Below are 22,737 nucleotides of genomic sequence, written 5' to 3' on the forward strand. Positions count from 1 at the left end.
AAATAAAATTATTGGTACAGGAACTGGAGCTGTGGTTCAAGTGGCAGGTCATCAGCCATAAACAAAAAAAGTCAAGTGAGAGCTTGATGCCCTGAGTTCAAGTCCCACTGCTGACATTAAGTAGCAGTAGTGGTAGTAGTAATTAGAAAAAGTGAACTTGAAAGGTAGCTTGGAGCTGAGCACAGTAGCTCATGTTTGTGAACCCCACTACTCAAGAGGGGGACTTGAGAGCAAAAAGCTCATGAAGACTGTCCCCATCTCAACCAATCAAAGCCTATCATCCCACCTACCCAGGAAGCATCCATCAGATTACAGTCTGAGCTTGCCTAGGCAGAACACACAATATCTGTCTAGCAAGTACAAAGCCCTAAGTTTAAACACCATTCGTTTATTAAGTACTTTGAAAAAGGAATTGTGAGGTGTTTTCTTCTGAGACTTTAAATGTCCTTTTCCTTTGTCTTCATACTATCAATAATTTAATTTACACAAATTGGGGCTGAAATCACAAGGACCCTAAAAGCTGAGGCAGAAATCCCAATAGAGGTGAGAAAGGGCAGGTGGTAGGAAAGAGGGGTTAGAGAGCAACAGCATGAAGTATCTTAGAGCTGGGAGAGGCTCTGAGGGTAGCTTCAATTTCCATGTCTTCTTAGCACCCTTCTCAGCTTTCCTGGCCTGGTAACTGTGCAGGTGGGACATCACCAGGAGTGTGGGATGGAGGAGAGAATGAGCCTGAGATACATACAGAAGAGCTGGTTTCTGCTCCCAGCCCTGCTTCCTCCTGGCTATAATCAGTCAAGCCCCCTGCTCCAGAGCACCACATAGTAAAGGGATCTCCTGTTTCTCAAGGGTTTGGTGCTGTAAGCACAAAAATAGCTGCACACAGATCCTTGCAAGGTCATAACCACCTGATTTGCCTGAGGTTTTCAGCTTCCTCTAAAATTGAGAAGAGTTGGGCATCCCAGCCTGAGATCCTGTGGCCTACCCAGCTCTACTCTGCTCTTCACACCCTTGGGGACTCAGTAAGGGAACAAAGCCAGGGCTCCTCCAACCCCAAAGGCTAAGGAGAACAACCAATGGAGCCAGAGGAAGGAAGGAAAGAAGGAAGAGATAGTGGAATTGGGAATGGAGTGGGTGGAGTGTGAGAAAGTTGCCTGAAGGTGAGAATCCTCAGGCTGGGAGAGGCCTAGAGAACAAAGCCAGGAGAAATGAAGGTCAGCAGGAAAAAATTAGACTGTAACAGAGGATGAACATCCCAGGGAGGAGGCAACAGCAGGTGAAAAGGTCCTTGAGTCTCCTCTCTCTCTCGCTCTCTTTCTCTCTCTCTCTCCTACCTAGTGCTTTCCTAATGCATAATTAACCTCTTCCTTTCCAACTAAATAAATAGGAAACCCCTTGATAATAGAACCAGACATTTTGTCCCCCAAGCCCTGTCCCCTACCCCCATCAAATTGCCGGCCAGAAGACCAATAACAGAGACCTACCCAATTTAGTTAAGGCCAACGCATGGCACAGTTGCAGCCTCCACATATTATGTAGCTGTGGAGTTGAAAACCAGCTCTCCACTGACTAGATTTGTGTCTAATCTCCTTGAGCTCTGTGAACCCTGCTCTTCACATACGTAAAGCATGTGTCTTGGTGCTTGATAAGACCTAAAAATAATTCCCAGTGTGGCTGGTGTATTTTGTGGTAATGGCTGCACTTCTGCAGTGCTATGAGATTTTTAGAAAGCAGAGTAGCTGCAGAAGGAGTCACAGAAGCCCAGACCCTGGCCATGCTGGCCTTGAAGGATGTACTGCATGCAAGCACATGTGCTCTGGAGGAGGGGATTGGGGTCAGGATGACCCAGGGAGTCCTGTGGACCAAGGCCTGGAGGAAGAAAAAGACACTGCAAGAGGCCAAGGTAGAGCCATAAGGCTACCCTTGCTTCTAGGGAAGAGGTAAAAACATGGAACTGAACTATGGGTGCCAGCAAGGTCTTGGGGGGAAGTTCAACATGCACCCAGATTTGTGCTTAGTCTCCTGCTGTGTATGAGACTATATTCCATTAGAGTCATATAAAAGAAGAAGCATCAGGTCAAAGAATTCAGAAAAGTCCCTTTGTTTGCTGTTGGCAGTTACAAGCAGCCAGTGTCAATATCCCAGTCCATCTTCTGTGATCTGGATGAGGGCTTTTCCATGGAAAGGTGAGTGAGGGTGAGGGTGAGGAGGGCATGGGGCCCTCCTGATCCTTGAGTGCAAGGTGGCAGCCCTTCCCTACTCTCACAAGAAAGAAAAACTGACTCCCATGCAACAGGAGAGATATTGCTAATCCCAGATGAGATATCTAACCTCAGGGCATCCATAGGGTGGAGGATAAGTTTGCTAGGATAAATTGCTGTCCCTAAAAGGAATCTCTCAACGGGCTGCACAGCACAGAACAGTAGTGCCTACACTTGATGATGTCACAGTCACCTGAACAGCTTCAAAAACCCCCAGCTCCCAACACACACACACACACACACACACACACACACACACACACACACATTCTCAGACAACAGGGTGGATTTGAGATCTGGCAATATGGTCTAACTTTGGAATTTTTCAAAGGTTCCAAGTGGTTTTATTTTATTTTATTGTAAGGGTGATGTCAAAGAGTTACAGTTACATAAGTAAGGAAATGAGTACATTTCTTGTTGAACAGTGTTACCCTCTCCCTTTTTTTACCCACTTTCCTTCCCCCTCTCCCCAAGTTTTAAAGTCCATTTCCAACCTAGTGTCTTGTGAGTATAGCTATTGCAGTGGGTGACCCTTTGTCTTACCACTTTGTCATTCCTCTTCCCTTCCCCAAATCAGATAAACATATACAAGACCTGGTACCAACTTCAAAAGCAGTGAAAATAGGGGTTAACCAAAGGGAGGGGTGAAGGAAGAAAGAAACAACTTCACATAGTGCATTTAAAAATAAAAACAAAAAACTTCTTGTTTCCATATCTAGGAGTTCATTTTGATTACCATCATTTATATAGTCATATGTACGTAGCTATTAATACTAGTTAATGTCTCATGAGTGCTTTCAGTGGGATGTGTGTGGATGATCTCATTAGCTGTGCGAGCATCATAACAAAGGCTGGCTTACTTTTTTCTTTCTTTCTTTCTTTCTTTCTTTCTTTCTTTCTTCCTTTCTCTCTTTCTCTCTCTCTCTCTTTCTTTCTTTCTTTCTTTCTTTCTTTCTTTCTTTCTTTCTTTCTTTCTTTCTTTCTTGCTCTTTTAAGAGATGGGCTATCCAAGAGCTGGTAGTTCATGCTGGTAACCCCAGCTACTCAGGAGCTAGTACAGACTGCAATTTGAAGTCAGCACAGGCAGAAAAGTCCAGGAGACTCATCTCCAAATAAACACACAAAAAAAACTAGAAGTAGAGCTGTGGCTCAAGATCCTATCTTGAGGGGAAAAAAACACCTTTGGGACTGTGCCCAGGCCCTGAGTTCAAGCCCCTGAACTGGTACCCCCAAAATTATGCTAATTATTATTAATTAATCATTAAAAGAAAGAGGGATTAGAGACAGTGAGGGAAGGGGGACGTTGTCCAAAAAGTAATGTACTCTTTACCTGACTTATTTAACTTTAGCTTCTCTATCCATCACTTTTATAATGATAATACTAGTAGTAATAATAGTTTTTAAAGAGGGAGGGATTTTTGAATTGAAATACCTTTCTATACTTAAAGATATGATGTTTAACATTTTTAAATAAATGTAAGAGGAAAGGAGACTCGGGAAATGAAGAAGAAGAGTGTGGGCAAGGAAAAGGAACACAGAAGACAGTGGAAGGCAAAGGAACCCAGCAAACACTGCATGTGTTACTGAGAGGATAGTGTGTCCTTGGTTCTCTTCCCTTTCTCACTATCTCTCCCCACTCCTCTCTTTCCCACCTAGTACCAGCAAGTACTTTCCTTAAAAGGGAGGTGGGAATAAGTTGTAGGCTCCAGTTTACCCCACCTGACACCGACATGCAGTGTTGCCAAGAGGGTGAGGCCAGAGCAATTATCAGCCATTCTGATCACAATCTCTGTGAGCAACTGGAGGCAGGGTTTGAGAGGAGCGACTGGTGTGGCCAACAGAGGCAACCTCCACAGATGAGGTGTTCCCCACCTCACCTGGCATCTCACAGGGTCTGGAGGTGGATATCAAACAGGTGTGGCAGAGGTGTGGGGCAGAGAAAAGGAGGAAGAATCTCACCACTCCCTGCTCAGACGAGCCCTAGAGCCCTGGTGGAGAGGGGTAGGGGGACTTGAAACGAGAACTTTTTTGTCCTATCCTCAGCAGATGCGAGAATAGAAGAGAAAATAGCTCCTGGGGCTGAATAGAAAGCTTCTAACCTTGGCTTCCCAACTCAGCCGTGGCTACTTTTCTCCCTATATGAATGTCAGAAGCAGACATGTGTCCTAGTTCATCAGCCTAGTGCCTCCATTTCACAAGGGGAGACAGGCACAGAGGAATGTGCTCAAATCACAGAGAAGATCGAGGGTACAACTAGGACTACAGCTCTGGCACTCTGCCTCCCAACCCTAAAAGGATAAAGATGCCAAACAAGGAAGTCCCAGGCAACCTCTGCTCATGATGCCTGGAAGACAGACCAGGGGGTGGGGAGACACCACCTCCAGCCTCTAGCAGACCCTATGTACAGGAGCAGGAAGATGGTGTCCAGTACACAGGGCCATCTCTGAGGACTCCTCCTGGTTTCTGGGTTTGGGTGGGTATCGAAGCACCAACGAAGACCTCAAGCTCCTCCTCCAACCCCAAACCAGCCAGGACCTCCCCTTCATTACCCCTCTGATGAGAACCCCCCCCCCCCAAGGCTAGAAATGAAGATCAATCTCTTCCCATCTCATGAGACAGGAGGCAGGTGCTCTTAGGCCTGGAGATTGTCAAGAAAGTCTCAGTGCAACTCTGCACATTCCTATGTTCCAGAGATAACAGTGTTCCAGACAAATTAAGGCTCTTGCATCCAGCAGGCTGGAAGTCATGACTATTTATATATCCTTAACAACGTTGGCAGTCATCTGTGATCCCTGCGGCAAAGAGAGAAGTTGAGCAGGTGTAGACTCAAAGGAACACAAGGCTGCCAGCCGAGTCAGACCTGGATTGAACTCTGAGAGAAACAGTGAGGAAGTTCTCTGCAGGGAAATAAGTTGTCTGGGCAGAGGACACTCTCATGTGCTGGACTGAGAAGATGCCCAAACAGACTCAAGTTACAAGTCTAGTTGGAAGGGAGAGGGTGCTGGGGGAAGGGCAAGGGATTAGAAGAGACCAGAATCCCAAATCCCAGAGGGGAAATATGAACTGCAGGGTAAATTCCCAACTCATGTCTTGCCTTACCCATGGTGGGGAGAGAACAGGGCACTATATAGACATAAGAATGAAGCATTTGAGTAAACATTTGTTTTTATTCTCTCCATTTCTCAAACATTGGCCATAAATAGTACTGACCTTTTTCTGGAGCTCTTCTTATGTGCCAGAAGCTAAACAGAGGGCATTACTGGGGCGGGGGGCGAAGGGGGGTGGGGAATGAGGTGACAAAGCTGCTACCTGCCACAAGCACACAGCTTGTAGTGCTGGGCCCGGATTATCCCCTGGCCAGCCCAATTCCAGAATCGGAGGATTTGTCACTTAACTACATTACATATTCTACTCTGCAGGGCAACTGAGGAAGGTGTTGGAGCTGGGCGCTTAGCTGTACTCATAGTAGTGTAACCCTCCACATACTCATTAATCTCTCTGTGCCTCCATTTCCTCATTTATAACACGCAGATAAAGAGCACTGCCTACCTCACTGCCTGTGAAAACCAAGTGAGTTAATTCCTGAGAAACTCTTAGCACAGCTCCAGGAAAATAACAAAAGAGCACCCATTTTAGAGATTACTCTCTTGTAACACAAAGCAAAATTCTATCAAGCAAACTGTGTTTTCCATCCGGCTTCCTGTAACAAATTATATCATCACTGGAAGCAGCAAAACATAGTGTGGTGATAGCTTGCAAATCAGATAAAAGGTACAGGAAAGCTTTGCTTCTGTCATCTATGTAAAAAAAAAAATCCCAACACACAGGAGACAAGGCAAAGGGTGCTCAAGTTCAAGCCCAGATAAGGTTAGACAGTGAGACTATCTCAAAAAGAGGAAGGGATGTGAAAGAGGAGTACAACAATATCCTGACTAATTTGAAATAAGCCAACAGACTGTTCCTTCTCCCCCGCCCCAGTCTCCCTCTCCCTCCTCCCCAACCCCCTCTCTTATATCCCCCACCTCTGGGCATCACCAGAGGTGGCTTTGTCTTCTTCCTCTTTCTTTAAAAAAAAAGTTGTTCATCTTATAACCTAAAATTTAGACTGATATCTTAAACCAATATCTCCCACTTAACCTCCATCACACCCCTGGAAACCACACTTCTGTTCATATGTGATTTTTTTTAATTCCATACATTAGGGAGATCACACAGTATTTGTCTTTCTGTGTCTGGACTATTTTACTTAGTATAATGTCCTCTGGATCTACCATGGGTGTCACAAATGGCAGGACTTCCTTCTTTTGTATGACTGATTAATAATCCATTGAATAGTATGTGTATTGCCACTTTATCCATTCATTGATGGATGACTGATATGGTTGTATACCTTAGCTAATGCGAAAAACACTGCAATGAATTCAAAATGCTGGTTGGGTTTCTTTTGGCTATCTACTCCCTAACTGCATATGGTAGTTCTAGGTGTGTGTGTGTGTGTGTGTGTGTGTGTGTGTGTGTGTGTGTGTGTGTAATCTCCATGTTGTTTTCCACAGTGGTTCCCCTGTGCAAATTTATATTCCCACCAACAGTGTACAAGAAACCTAATACAATTATCAGAGAAATACAAATGGAAAACACAATGAGTTATCACATCACTGATAGGAATGGCTGTTACCAAGAAGATAAGAGATAATGAATGTTGTCAGGGTGTGGAGCTGGCATAGTGGGTTGTTTTTGAGAGGTGAGGCCCATAGCCTCTGTGAATGCAAGCCACAGACAGGGGACAGTCCCCACACTCCACTCTCTCTGTATTAGATGGTCTCCAGGTAAACTTTTCACTCTAGTGCTAGACCATTCTCTGTGGAAACTACAGTTATCTATTGTGTTTCTCCAACCTGGTAAGCATATGTTTATCTGTGTGCTTACTCAGCTAAGAGTTTCTGTGATCCCAGGGTGTGTCTCTTCTCTTCTTTTTCTGTGTTTATCTGGCTTCCTTTGTCAGTCTTTTATGCCAGACTTTAAAATGGAGGTATCCACACGTGTGCTCCTGGCACATTTGCTCTGTTTCTCTAATTTCCCAGGGAGCTCTCTAGCCTTGCGTTGAATCTGTATTTTATCTGACTGCAATCATATGTGGCATCATCAGTCAATGATGGACCATATGTACTACTGTGGTCTGGGAAGATTATAACAGAGCTGATACATCCTGCCACCACCTCATGCCATCAAGCCATCCCATACAGCACACCCCACTGCTCGTATGTTTAAGGTGATGATACTGGTGCAGACACGCCTACTGCCCAGCCACTTACATAGAAGGCCAGCAAACACAGTATGTGTGGTGGGCAATTCTTGATAATGATTCTTTTAAAATCTGGCTATTCGTTCATGTGTCTATATACTATAGTTTTCCTACAGCATACTCATTTTAGTTCTAAAATGTTTGCTAAAAAAAAAAAAGTATGCTGTGCTAACTGGCAGCAGTCTCATACACCCTATGTTTGTTGCACCATTTTCCCTCCTGCTGGGCTTAATCTTGTGTTATTTGGTTCATCCCAGCCCTAGAAGCACGAGGCTATTCCACCTACTGCTTAAGCACCATATAGTCTTGGTGGAAAGTAGGCTGTACCATCTAGGAAAAGGATGTACTGGACACACCTCACTGAGTGGATGAAAAGACCCTGTTCCTCCAGCTGGGAACTCTCAGTATTTCCTTCCCAGGATTTCCCTACAGGCTCAGGCCACAGCTGAGTGAAAGAGACTTCGAGTCCACTAGCTTCAGAGACGGACACAATGACAGTGGAATCCATTCTGCCACAAAGAATAAAGTTACAGAACAATTCATTCCTTCCCTCTTAGAGCCAAGAAGGGGACAGGTGCTGGTCATGAGCGATCAAGTTGTTAGCAAGAAGTAGGGATGGGAATCCTCTGACCCTGACAAAGGGAAAGGGCTGGATGCGACTCTCCAAAGGCAGTTAGCCATCTGGCTGTGATGGGAACACTTACAGGATCTGGCCCTGTTTCTGGGCACTACCACCTGGCCTCACTGTGGAATAAGTGGTTTTTCAGCCCCATCATCCTGCCTTGAAGGTTTTGCGCTTCCTTGGTGGTGTCTGGGAAGGTGGGACTCCAGGGCGAAGACTAGTGGAAGCAGTGGGAAAGGGTCCTGCAGATGAGTGGATGACTGGTGAGTGAACAAAGCTGGGGTGAGATAGCCACCATAGTAAAACCACTGACTCTAGGAGGAGCCAAGTGAGATGTGGACAAAGCTGCTGCCAAGGCTGCAATGTTTCTTCTTTCTCCTCTTTTCATACTGTACTAGCCTAGGGAACTAGAGAAACTCCCTGATCATGGTAGGAGCTCAGAACCCACCGCTGAACAGGTCACTTGAGTCCCTCTGCCTTCACTGTTCCCTGCCCCAGCTCTTCCACGCAAGGCATCTCCCTCCTTTCAACAACATGTTCTAGCTTTCTGGTATTCATTTTGTTAAACTAAGTTAATTTGTTCAAAGGAGTTATACCATATATCATACTTCCAGTCAGTTCATTTGTGTATATCTACATATGATCCTGTGTTTTCATAGTGCTTATAACTCACATCTAACTTCCATACATAAGAAAAATCCCTTATACTAATATCAATTCAAAATGGATCTAAGACCAGAAACCTTAAAGTACTACAGGAAGGAATGGGAACATTAGAACTTATTGGCATAGGCAGGGGGTCAGCAAGTAAAAGAGAGGATTGACCAATGAGATTACATCAAGCTAACACATTTCTGCACTGCAAAGGGCATAGTTACTAAGCTAAGAAATGACAGCCCACAGAATGGGAGAAGACCTTTGCCAGCTTAGGCATCTGACAAGGGCCTAATATCCGAACATATAAGAGCTTATGAAACCCAGTGGGCACTGGTGGCTCACACCTGTAATCCTAGCTACTCAAGAAGATAAGATCTGAGGATCACGATTCAAAACCAGCCAGACAGGAAAGTCTGTGAGACTCATATCTCCAATTAGCCACCAGAAAATCAGAAGTGGTACTGTATCTCAAAATGATAGAGCACTACTCGAGCAAAAAAGGACAGCATCCAGGCTCCAAGTTCAAGACCAACAACTTCAATAAATAAATAAATCCCCAATGAGTCAGTAACCCAATTAATAAATGAGCTACACAGAGACTTCTCAGGCCCACATTTTTAGCTTTTTTTTTTGCCAGTCCTGGGCTTGAGCTCAGGGCCTGAGCACTGTCCTTGGCCATTTCTCAAGGCTAGTACTCTGCCACTTGAGCCTCAGCACCACTTCCGGCTTTTTTCTATGTATGTGGTACCGAGGAATCGAACCCAGGTCTTCATGCATGCTAGGCAAGCACTTTAACCACTAGGCCAAACTCCCGGCGTCAGGCCCACATTTTTAATAGCAATAGTTTGTTGCTAACCCCATGTGATCAGCAGGGTTGGCATAATGCAGGTGGGTAGAGCCCTGGTTTGCAGATAAGGAAACTGAAGCTCAGAGATACCCAAGGTCACTCAACAAGTTGTGTGATACATAGGCTCAATACTCATCCCATTGGGTTTTTCATTCATCAATCATCAAATAAAAGGAAGTTCCAGGATACTCCAGCAAGGCGCAGTCCCAGGCAGGAGTTTATAGTCCTAGACACATTTAACTTGCTCTGTGGAAAAAGCTATAGTTTTATAGCTTTAGCCATATAGCCATATAGCTATATAGCTATGTAGCTATAAAGCTATAGAGAAAGATCTAGGTGCCAGGTGACTCATGCCTGTAATCCTAGCTAGTCAGGAAGCTGAGATCTGGGGATCGTGGTTCAAAGCCAGCCTAGGTAGGAAAGTCTATGAGACTCTTATCTCCAATTAACCACCAAAAAATGCTGGAAGTGGAACTATGGCTCAACTGGTAGATCACTAGCTTTAAGCACAAAAGACCTATAGAAAACATGTTGTCAGGCTAACTTTTCCTACAAACAAGGTTTTTGGTATACAGAGGACCTGGCCCTCTGTCTAGCCTGGTCCTTGAGTGCCACATGTAGACTTTACTATTGACAAAAGAGGGGGTGTTTGCACCCAAGTTCAAAGCCAAATGTAAAAGTAGTCAATGTATTTCTGGATGCTCAGCATCCCTCCCTTCCCTTGCCAGATCACTAGAGGAAAGACCAGTCCAGCACCTCCACATTTATGCCACTGCTGGGCTCCTCACCCCCTGTACAATCATGATGCTTCCCCATCCAGAAGAGCCATTGTTCTTTTCCTAAGCTTCTCATTCATCTAAGGAATAGGGTAGACAGATCCAAATAAGAATACCGCTCAGAGGAAACCCAGGTCCCATCCCAGCCCAGCCCCTACCTCCTCTTCCCTGGACCTGAGCTTCCCCCTCCATAACTCAAATTTGATTTCCTCAGCCACACTGCTGGCAGCCATGCACCCCACTGCTCTCCCATGTCACCACCTTCTGGAAAGAATTGAACACTGCCATCAGGGAACCTGGAATTAGCACGAGTGGGCCTTTTCCAGATACAAGGGCCCAGGAGACACACAGATAAAAGAAGTTTTAAGCCCAGCGCCAGTGGCTCATGCCTAAAATCCTAGCTACTCAGAAGGCTGAGATCTGAAGATCTTGGTTCAAAGCCAGCCCGGGCACTGAAGTCCGTGAGACTTATCTCCAATGAACCACCAGAAAACCAGAAATAGAGCTGTGGCTCAAGTGGTGGAGCACTAGCCTTGAGCTGACTAGCTAGGGACAGCTCTCAGGATCAGAGTTCAAGCCCCATGACTGAAAAGAAAAAAAAAGCAGTCACTGTGGGAAATGCAAACTAAAACACTTAATACATTTACCAGTGAAACTGTGAAGGTGGCAAATGTTGATAGGAACATGGAACCCAGATATGTACTATGTTCCTGAAGCTAATTGTGCATCTCAGGGTCCCTCTGCTGAAGCAGAATATGTGTGCCCTACAGAACAGCGCTCCACACTAGTCATTCGCCCTACCAGCCAAAAGCCACTCTAACCCAATGTCCACCAGGCCTAAGGTCAGCAATAAATTGAACTGTAATCACCCACTGAAAGAGCTAGGAATTTTTGGGAAGCTACTAGGAGACATGAGAAGCCGACTGAATACTTGGTTATATTTACAGAATTAATGCTGATTCTCTGAAGGATGGTTATTATGAAAAATATGACTTAAAAACCCCTAGTCTAAAACCAGGCTTGCGCCTGTAATCCTAGCTACTCAGGAGGCTGAAATCTGACAATTGCTGTTCAAAGACAGCCTAAGCACGAGAATCTGTGAGACTCTTATTTCCAATTAACCACCAGAAAACCAGAAATGGCACTGTGGCTTTAGTGATAGAGCACTAGCCTTGAGTTGAAGAGCTCAGGGACAGTGCCCAGGCCCAGAGTTCAAGCTCCACAACAACAACAAACAAAAGCCCTTATCTTTTAGACAAACTTGCAAAACCATGCATGGAAAGTTATGAGAGTTAGGATTGCCTAATTGCTGAGCTGGACAATGAGTGCATTAGAGATATTTATTAATTTCTCTCTATTCTTGTATTTGACATTTTCTAAAATAAAGCTTTTAAAGGAGTACCACCCCTAAGATTAATTATGACACATTTCTTCTCCTTTATAAATGATGCCTTTTATTTTACATAGCAGTCTTTCTTTTTCTTGTATGGACACATTAGGGAAAACATCTGTGCTTATAGGTAGAATTATAACAGACAAGAATCTAATAACAGAAGCAAGTTAATTGACTAGCGGGTCAGAATTCAAAAAATAATTTGGTAGTCTAGAGCTTAAGTCAGAGCTAAGGAAGAATTAATGGAGATTATCATAGAATCTTTCATAGGCAATCAAATAAAACATCCATCTAGCTTAGCACAAAAGAGGTATCATTTCACAATGGCTGTTGAAGTGCTGCCAGCTCAGGGTGAGTCAGAAGCAGGAAGGGGCTGCCAAAGTCAACATGGAGCATACACAAAGAGAAGCCCTGTGCCCATTCCTGTCCTGAGCGCCCTGGATCTTACCTAGATGGGCACCCAGACTACTCTATGGGAGAGCATGGAGGCATTCCAGCTGGAGAAGGAACATGATAAGGGAAAAACACACTTAGAGACTCAGACACACAAGAGGTGAGGATTGCCCACCCACCATGACTGTGGTGGGAAAAATGGAGACCACTGAGTGAAATTAACAAGGAAACTCTGCTTAACATTCTCAGAAAGAGAAAGGGAGGTTAGGTAATGTCCATCCATCTCTCGATGGCTTCTGAAGTTTGTTTTTGGCTTTGAGTGGCCTAGTCCTCAGCAATTAATTCATAATAACAACTCTGGAAATAATGGTGGTCATATTGCCCACATATTAACTATTCATCTGGGAGTTGGGCCAACCTCTATAAGACAGTATATTAATCAATCTGTTAGTCAGCAGTGCTTGGTGAGTGCAAATTTTATGTCCAATACTGTGTACCCTACAAGCATCACCTTGTGTGGTAGTCCCTTCCTTTAAAGAGTTTGTGGTTAACATGTAGCTTAGCACTCATATAAGTTTTTCTCATTTCATAAAGTGTTTTTAATCTGTTCATCTATCTATAATATATATATATATGCCTTGTAACATCCCTGTATGGAAGGTATTTTTCCTACTACCAAATTAATGAATAATCATAACTTTTTATCACTCTTCCTATTGGAGTGTCTAATTTTTAGTGTCACTTGACATGAAGCTAGCCTCATTAAAGATTAACATTTGCATTTTCATATCTCTTATCCCTATAATAAGGAAATTAAAAATATTAATCCAAAAGAGAAAGAGAAAGTAAATACTTTATTCATTACAGATAATCCCCAGCAACATCGCAACAAGGAAAACATTAATATATTTGAGTTTTATTACCCATAAAGACTTTGAGACTGTAATTTCTGATCTTGATTTTTATGGAGAACAGAACAAAAGGAACAAAGCTAGGCCTGTTTTGAAGTTGGATTTGGGAGGAAATGTTTACTTTGATCTTAGACAGGAAATCTGGGAGTCCAAATGCAAACAGCTGCAGGAAAAGTAGGAACTTGGGGAAGCTGAATTGGAGAGAGCCATAGCAGTGTCGCTGGGGAAGGAGAACCGCTCTCCTGGCCCTGGAGACTGATTTTAGTACCAAGGACAGAACAAGGTTTCATGAATGAGATATGGGGCCTCAAAGGCCTCTGAGTAAACCACTGCCGTGGAAGACCAGAGATGGCTCCTCTCCACTCCATTATGAAGACACAAAGGTATACTTGTGTCACATGAGGGTGACAAGCATGAATTCTGGGGCTAATTACCCTTGTACTAACTCTTGAACTGACCTCTGGTACAATGTGACTTGAGCCCTTCTGTGCCTCCTTTTCTCCATAAGGTGAGAACAATCACATCTACTTCATCCGATTATTGTGAAGGCTAAAGGAGCTCTTCGTGAGGTTCTCAGATCTGTTTGGGGGAAAGTACTAACTGTTGGGCCAGCTAAAGGTCTACATCTTAATTACCAGCTTTTGAAGCAAAAAATAATAATAAATGCATGAAATAAAGTTATGGACAAATATGGACTGTGTGGCCTTACCTGTGAGTAACCTCAGCTTTAATAAAACATGCTTCCTGGCTTGAAACAACCCAGTGATAGCCACAGCCATGCAAAAGGAGGTCTGATGCCTGTGCTTGATAATCATTCTCCCCAGTTGACTAGGGGATGGGCAGAAGTCAATGAGAGCCACCTGAAAGCAAAGAAAGCAAGCTTATCTTCAGGGTTTATCAACCAGGAGTCATGGCTTCAGAGAACGGGGACACTGGAATGGGATCCTCAGAGATTCTGCTGCAGGAAAATGTCCAGACAAGAAGGAAACTGGGGAAAACTGGGTTAGTATACCAATCTTTGCTCATCACTGGGTTGCCTTTTCTGAATGTTCAGACAAGAGTTTACTGCTAGTCAAGACAGCAGCAAGCCAGGGAAGCCCTTACACTTCCAAAATCCCGGAAGAATAACCTCCCAAATTCTTCTGTGTATACAGAGGGCTGCCCACTGTTCCTGGTCTTTTACCTCCAGGTTTCCAAGGATCCCAGCATCCTCTCCACTCTCCCCAGACACCCAGATCTTGTCAGAAGAAAGGCACCCTCCCAACCAAATCCCAGTCCTGCAGCCAGCTTGTCAGTTCCTTCATGTTCTCTCCAGGCAGGCTCCAAGGAAACAGTCTCTGAGGCAGATTTGTGTGCAGGAAAGATATGGACAGTGCTTAGGATCAACTTGTAAGAAAGAGAATGCCGCAAGATGGGAAGCAGAGGCATTAAACCACTATATGGTTGGGTTAGCTGCAACCAAGAATTCAGCCAGTACTCTGGATACTGAGTTTGTGGCCTGCCATTGGAGAGGAGATTTAATAGCTTTGGGTAAGACGGCTTCTTTCAGATGAAGAGCATTCCTGGAAAGATTCTCTGCTATTGGAGAAGATATGACTCTAATAGCAAAGAACCTCTATTGCAGCTATTGGAGCCCTAGCCTCAGACAGGCAAAAGGAGAGTGGTGACAGCTTCATCTGATATAAAATTGAGTATAGATCCAGGATAGGTAGGATTTGCTGTTGAATGAATTACTAGAAACTGTTGGTATAAGGGCCCAGATTTCAGAGGAAGGGGAGTCAGTCAATACCAGGTCTCCTAGAAAGTAAGAAGCAATATCGAGATTGAAACCTCAGGTTGTAGAATTCAAGTCATTAGGCTCCACTGAAGAATTTTTTCCCTGTCTTGTCCACATGTAGTACATGACATCAGTACCAAACCTCTCTATCCAGGTTACCCTTCCCTGGTAGGTTCTAGTTTATCTTTGCCACTTGAAAGAAATCAAGCTAAATAGATCACCTAGTCTAAATAACAGACCTACCACATGGATGATCATAAGTAGCTAACAGGAGATGTTAGCCATGAACTCACGCAGCAGCATTTTATTTGTTTGGTTTAGTTTAATTTGTTTCGGGATGCTGCAGATTACACCTATGGTCTGATGCATATTAAGCTAATTCTGTATCACTGGGCTACATCTCTGCCCCAGAATTAGAGATAATAGTACACATTGAAGGTAGATGTGCATTTTAAAAACATGTTAAAAGATATTTTACCAAAAAATGCCTAATTTTGTTCACAGAAACAAAACACTCAAAAAAACAATAAAAGGAGTCAATTCACTGAAAGTAAATATTAGCCAGATGCATTTTGGTAATTCTCATCTTCAGGAGAAATGAAATACATGAAAAATAAGACCACGAAAATGCTCAAAAAATAACCCCCCAGCATTCATAAAACTTGAGATACAAAAGTCTCATACAATGTATTCATCCGTTCTTATAACTAAAGTTGACATCGCTTCTTAAAAATCTTAAGTGACTCAACAATTCCACACCGAGGGTTCAGAAACAACTGTGTTCATTGCCAAGATGTTTATTATAGGGGAAGAAAGAAATAGCATAGCCATCCAAAGTAGAAATAGCATATCCATTAAAAGGTGTTAGCCACATGAGGAAATATTATGCAGTCATTAAGAACTATCATCTTCACCATAGTAACCAGTTGCAGGGCGTGGCACCTAGAAGTCAGTAACTGAGGCCAAACTGGAGAGGACGGGCAGAAGGAGCCATGGTTAGCACTGGAACAGATTCCACTGCACTGTGAGCAAGCAGCAGCCTGGGCCTGGACTGGTCCAAGATTGCCCACCATGCCAGAAAGGGTGCAGCTATGGGAGAAGTGATGGAATCCGCAGAGGAAGAGATCTTTGCACTGTCTACCTCGTCTACATCCGATGCGGAATTTGATGCTGTGGTTGGAACCATAGAAGACATAATCATGGATGCCAAGTTCCAGGAAATGCAGCAAAGTTTCATGGACAAATACTACCAGGAATTTAAAGACTCAGAAGAGGATAAAACCACCTACTCATCAATTTTCCATGAGTATCTTTCTTTGATAGAAAAATACGTTGAAGAACAGCTGCTGAAGCGGATTTCCGAGTTCAACATGACGGCTTTCCTTGCAACCTTAACATACCACGAAGAAGAAATCACTGATGACATACGGGACATGCTGCTCACCTTCACCGACTTTCTGGCCTTTAAAGAGATGTTTCTGAACTATCGAGCACAAAAAGAAGGCCGGGGACTGGACTTAAGCAATGATTTAGTGGTGACTTCCTTGTGCAAAACATCTACCCAGCCAACTTACCAGAATGATTTGGGCTACTAGAGCTCTCCTCCAGAAATGGGAGCTTTCTGGATATTGTGGGCCCAATAGGCTGGGATAAGGTTGATTTCCATGATGACAGGAGACTGTATTTGGGAAGGATGGGCTCTGTCCTGCAGCTATTCACCAATGTCGGGGAATGACCATAGACCTAACCCTCCAGAAGTCACTGCTTTTCCTAAAACACTGTCATGCTCCTAATGTTGCCACCAAAGTAGCCATTTGGGAATCTGACTAGCATTCCATTTGGGAGACCCTTTATTTTGGCATATGAGTTCCTGTATTAACACCGTGGAAAACAATACCATTACAAACCCTGCCTGTCCAAGTACCATAGGCACGATTTACACCAACCTCTGTGCTCACAGGAATTGCATAGGTAAGTGATGTGACCCCAGGGGCCCACCTGCATGGAGTTTTGACTAATTAGAAGTATTATCTGAGGCTGGGAGTTTGGCCTAGTGGTTAAAGTGCTTGCCTAGCATGCACAAAGACCGGGTTCGATTCCTTGGTACCACATATATAGAAAAAGCCGGAAGTGGTGCTGAGGCTCAAGTGGTAGAGCTCTAGCCTTGAGAAAGTCCAAGGACAGTGCTCAGGCCCTGAGCTCAAGCCCAGGACTGGCAAAAAAAAAAAGAAGTATTATCTGAGATTCTTACAGACCAGCTGTTATAGCTTGAGATTTCAGGGGGGTTGTTAAGCTTATTTGGGAAATTTTGGCTGTAAGAATTAGTTGAAAGAACAGATGTCCATAACCAAAAGCTACATGTGAAAATCATCTTCTGGTATTGGGTTTGCAGTTATTTCTATCATTGTTTTCTTTATTGAATCACTGTTTTACTAGACCCCCCCCCTCCCCACCACCGATGTATGTTATGTGCTGGAAAATGAAGGAAATTGAAAGAAATGCCCTTTTCTTCAAGCATGTTAAATGTGTTTGTGTAGCTTTGTTTAAGATAATTTCTGTATAAATCAATTTGTTTGGTTATTGGTTGAGGGGAAAAGTTTGCTGAAACTATTACTTAATTGCAATTTGGGGGAGGGGAGAGTCATGGGTCTTGAACTCTGGGCCTGGGCCCTGTCCCTGAGCTCTTCAGCTCAAGGCTACTGCCCTACCCTTGAGCCAAGCCCCACTTCCCATTTTCTACTGGTTAAGTGGAGCTATGAGTCTTATGGTCTTTAGTGCTCAGGCTGGCTTTGAACCGAGATCCTCAGATCTCAGCCTCCTGAGTAGCTAGGATTACAGGCATGAGCCACCATAGCCAGCTTCAATTGCAATTTTAACTCTCGACTTCCTGTAGAAATTTTTCCTAGGGAAGGGCTGAGAATGTAGTTCAGTAATACAGCAGTTGCCTGGTATATGCAGGGCTTGGGTTCAATACCATGTTGAAAAGTGGTGTTCTACTATCTTATGCAATTCCAGTAAGAGGAGGAGACAAAGAGCTCTAATTATCATCTGGCTTTTTCTTAAATAAAATATCACTGCCCAGAAAACATGCATATCACACCTGTAGAAAAGAGAGAGAGAGAGAGAGAGAGAGAAAACTGCCATTGTTTAATTCTTCCAATGTGACTTTCTAAATTAAAGTCTTTTAGACAATAATTTGAGTCTTCATTTAAAAAAGAAAATGATGATCTCTGTATATAAATTCTATGGGAGTAGAAACTGTTTTTATTCTCTGCATCCTCGTGCCTGGCACAGTGTCTGGAAAATGATAATCCAGTTGTTGAATGACTACCTAGACAATAGATACAACATAATAGACTAGATAAAGATCAGACTAGGAAATAGATGGAGTACATAGATCATATACTCTATGAAATACGTGTGTGTTCATATCTTTTATTTGGCTAAAATTTGTGCATTTTTTGCTATAACTTTTTTTGTTTTTATTACCTAGGAAAAGAACTTTGAAAGGAGAAGAAATGAATAATGAAGGATAAAAAATAAAAAATAAGGATGGAAAACACAGAGCAATGGCTACTGGGAGATGGATTTGTGTTGTTTGTTGCTGATGCTCTAAAGACAAATCTAGTACCATTTCAAAACATCAGTTTGAGAAGTCTCTTATCCCCCCACCCCACCCCAAGACCATTTCACACAGGCAAATCCTGCTCTACCTACTTTGACTACCTTAAAAGGTAAATGGCTCCCGAGTTCTGTCTTCCAATGGGAAATGGATTTGAGAGACTCTGCAAAGACTGAGAAAACTCAGGATTGCTATCTCTCCCAGACTTTTAAATAGCCCATCTTCCTCATCCCCTAGTTCACTCTTGGACACAATGCATCACTGCGCTGTTCCATCGGCACACAGTCTAGTCTCAGCCTGTGTTAAGAACATGGAACATGGCACAGTTCAGGAATTCTCCTTAGATTTGGTCTGGACAGCTGAACTCTGTTCCTTTGCCCTTTGTACATGTTGTGTGACTTTTGTCTGCTCTGGGTTTCCTTTCCAATCTGCCTTCTGGGCTCTCTCCCTCCCCCAGTTCAAACACCCTCAGTCCTTTACCACCTCCCTTGGTACCCTTCTCCATCATCATACCTCTCGCAACAGTTGGAAAAGGAAGCAACTTTGAACTCTGCCTTGGAATGTGACCCATCCCACTTCCTTTCCTGTTGCAGGGTAGGAAGTTCTGCTCTCTCTACTCATCTCTAAATATTCCTTCAATTCACCATACAACTTTCACTGGGCAACCCTTCCAACTCTGGGTCCTGAGCTTTGTTCATGTGAAATGTATAAAGAGACACTGGTGGCTCATTCCTGTAATCCTAGAAGTCTGAGGTCTGAGGTTGGTGGTTTGAAATCAGCCTGGGCAGAAAAATCCCATGAGACTCATTTTCATTTAACCACAAACAGACAGAAATGGGGTGGTGGCTCAAATGCTAGAGTGCTAGCCTTGAGCAAAAAGAGCTCAAGGACAACACCTAGGCCCTGAGTTCAAACTCCAATACTAGGACACACACACATACACACACACACACACACACACGCACGCACGCACGCACTGTTCCCAAACCCTGCTGCTCCTAACTTGAGTTTGGTTGAGCCAGGATGCTCACTTCCTCCCTTTATACTAGATATCATAACAGAACAGAACAAAGCTGCCAGAGTGTGTTCGTGACTTTTGGTGCGGGTTCTTGCAATTGACTAAAAGTCCAGTAAAAGTAACAATCCTGAGTTCTGCCAAGGGTGAGTAGCAAATGTTAGAAGGGTGATACTTATAGCTGTTGTAAAGATGAGCAAGGATTTATTGCACTCTCAACCTAAACTTGAAAATGCCTGCTCCAAGTTTTCATACCAGGACTGCTAAATTCCGGAGATCAGATGGGGTAAACTGAGGCCCATCTAGGGCTCAGAAATATGAAGCCCAGGCTACAGCATTCTCCTTGGTCATCAACCAGATATGCAGATGTCCTCCTTTGTCCAGGCCTATCTCACTTGTGAGGGTAAACATGATCTGGAATGCCTTCCCATACTCAAACACAGGCTCTTGGAATTAGTTTAAAATATGGGGAAATGAGCACAAACCTTAAATATCATCTCCTTGAGCTTTCACCTTCCTGTTTCTCTTGTTGGTTGCTTCATTTCCACTACCCTTCCTGGGCTTGAGTTTCAACTTTCTGAGACCAGCTGGGCCAGTCTAGAAGACAGGCAGCCAAGCGTTGTCCCCATTTCTAATTTTACATCCTAGAGTAAGCTGCACTAGCAGAACATGCCCACCCCCTCTTTCCTGATAGCTGCTTTTAGAAGGAAGAGACATATGCAGAGCAATGACTCCATGGCGTAGGGTCTGGCTGACCATAGCAATGAGGAATCTGACCTCCTTCATGCCACCCTGTACCCACATGGGGAATCTGGCCCACTCCTGAGATCCAGTAGTAAGACACCGATGCTACCATAGCTCCAGTATCTTCATGTTAATAATAATGTATACATCAACTCTCCATTTGCCCATTCTTTTCTTTTTAAATGTATTTTTACTGTTATAAATGTGATGTAGAGAGGAGTTAGTTACATAAGTCAGGTAATGAGTACATTTCTTTTTAGACAGAATCACCCTGCCCTCACTCTGTTTTTCTCTTCCATCCTCCACCCACAAGTTATGTAGTTCATTTTCTATCTAGTGTCTAGTGGACACCACTGCTGCATTTGTTCTCACTCTTTGTCCCTATATTTCTGTGACCTCTTCCCCTCCCAAAGATAGATAAAGGAATGAACACATCAACCAAACCAAGAAACCAAGAACGGCAACAAGAAAACCAAAACAGCAACAAAGAAAAAAAATCCCTTGTCTCCATCTCCTGGAGTTCATTTCCATAAATACGACTGTGATCAGATGTGCATAGACACTCTTCTGTTCCTCTTCTTTGTTAATGCTTCTAGAGATCAAACTAAGGGCCTGATACATGCTAGGCACACGGGTAAGTGCCCTAAGCTAAAGGCTCAACCACTGAGCTAAATCCGCAGCTCTTCACTTGTTTATTTTGTAATTGGCTTAGAGGAAAGAGGATGCTATATATTGATTCCCTCTGACCTCATGAGCTGTTTGCAGAAAGTAAATTTGGTTAGGTGGAGATGGAGAAAAGTTGTAAGTCCCAGTGGAATGTATTCTCTTGACAAACTACAGACACCTCTGATTCTGAGATTGGATTATGGAGGCCTGGCAAGGAGCTGGAGTACGGGTGAGATGACATCCTTAGGAATGGGGAAGTCCCCAGTTTAACACCATGTACACTCTGTCCAACCTGTCACAAGAACCCAACCAAACGACTAAAGGAGAAATCATAGCCATGGTTTCCTCCCTCCACTATTGGGCCTGGTCTGTCTTTAAGTGAGAGTCAAACACCAGCATGTGAAATCCAATTTATTGAGAAAAGGAAGTGCGACATACTGTTCATCAGAATTTCCACAATCCAGGAGATAAAAGGGACAGAGGTGAATAGGATACCCAGATTGAAGAAGGGCTTCCCAAAACATGAACAGTCTGAAGATCTTGACTTTCTCCCTTCCAGCACTGACTCACTGCACCGTGCTCCTCAGGTGGAGATCTTGAGCAGATATCGTCTGTAGACCAACCATTCCCAGAATGCAAATGGGCCCAGGCTGCCAGGTATAGGTGGGCTTGGACTCAGAGTGTTGCTGTCCAAGGTGAGCTCCATGCCAGGAGCTTGTCATCCCAGACTAGAAACTGGACCCTTGTTCTTGAAACACCTTGCGGATGGAGGAGTCAGTGGCCTTGAAAGACCTTGGGGATGGAGGAGTCAGTTCAGCTCCTTCTCCAGGAAACTTAAGGAAATGTGAAATTGAGATGCCCGCACCTGCTCATGCCAAGCACTGTAGGACATGTCATTGCAAGCTGGGAGGGAAGCAGGTGGTGTGTGGAGGGCTGGCCCAGGATATCACTGAGGGCACTGCTGGTTGGAGCTGGTAGTGGTCTGAGAGAAATGGAGATTGGTGTTACTTCCAGAATGGTGGCCTTCAGAATTGCAGTCACTGTCTGAGATCTGGATGCCACCAGAGCTGAAGCCCATTCCATGCTGGTTCACATAGCTGCTGCCTCCACTGCCAAGCCTGGTGGTCCTGCTGCTGCTGCTGCTGCTGCTCCTCCTCCTTCTCCTGCTGCTGCTGCTGCTGCTGCGGCTGCTCTGGTAACTATTGGTGCCTCTGCCTCTACTGCTCCTGCCACTGCTGTCTCGTCCCTGGCTGCAATCACTGCTACTTCCTCTGTAGCCACTGCTACTACTGCCACTGACCTCTTGGAAGCCTCCAAGGATGCTGCTTGTACTGGTGGTGTTACTGAACGCTGCTATAAGAGTGTAGACACTCAAATTAGGAAAAAGGAAGATGGAGATCCAGTGACCATAGCCTCCCCTGCTCGGCTCACATAAAACTGTGCTTCTCTAAGACCTCAATCTGCAAATAACAATTATGAGGCTGATTCTCTGCCATTGTTGTCCAAAAGCAGGAACCAGAAGTACCCACAAAAATGTCGCCAACTTAGGACATACCCTACAAACTTGGGGAGGGAAGGGTTTGAACTTTGGCCCCAAAAGTAGATCAGCTTACCCTGGGGACAAGATCCTAGCTGCAGCCAGGGGACTTCATTAGATGAATCAGGCCTTTTCCCCTGAAGTTAGGTCAGTGGGGATATTTCTAGCTATCCATTTTACAACCCAGGGAGTTCTGAATGTGCTACTTACAGACGCT

The 22,737-nt window shown here is 44.1% G+C and overlaps 1 pseudogene across 2 annotated transcripts; it reads left to right on the forward strand.

Annotated features, from left to right (window-relative positions):
- Nucleotides 1-13,635: 13,635 nt before the first annotated feature.
- On the forward strand, nucleotides 13,636-18,590 carry LOC150066890 (ADP-ribosylation factor-like protein 2-binding protein pseudogene; annotated as a pseudogene). 2 transcript variants are annotated; one of them, XR_016533771.1, is made up of 3 exons: nucleotides 13,636-14,161; nucleotides 15,856-16,907; nucleotides 18,430-18,590. The product of XR_016533771.1 is annotated as an ADP-ribosylation factor-like protein 2-binding protein pseudogene, transcript variant X2 (transcript). The 2 variants fall into 2 exon arrangements; XR_016533770.1 differs by lacking the exon at nucleotides 13,636-14,161 and having other exon boundaries at nucleotides 15,403-16,907.
- Nucleotides 18,591-22,737: the final 4,147 nt, after the last annotated feature.

This window comes from Megascapheus bottae, chromosome 2, assembly GCF_031878675.1.
Source record: "Megascapheus bottae isolate mThoBot1 chromosome 2, mThoBot2.hap1, whole genome shotgun sequence".
NCBI classification, from domain to species: domain Eukaryota; kingdom Metazoa; phylum Chordata; class Mammalia; order Rodentia; family Geomyidae; genus Megascapheus; species Megascapheus bottae.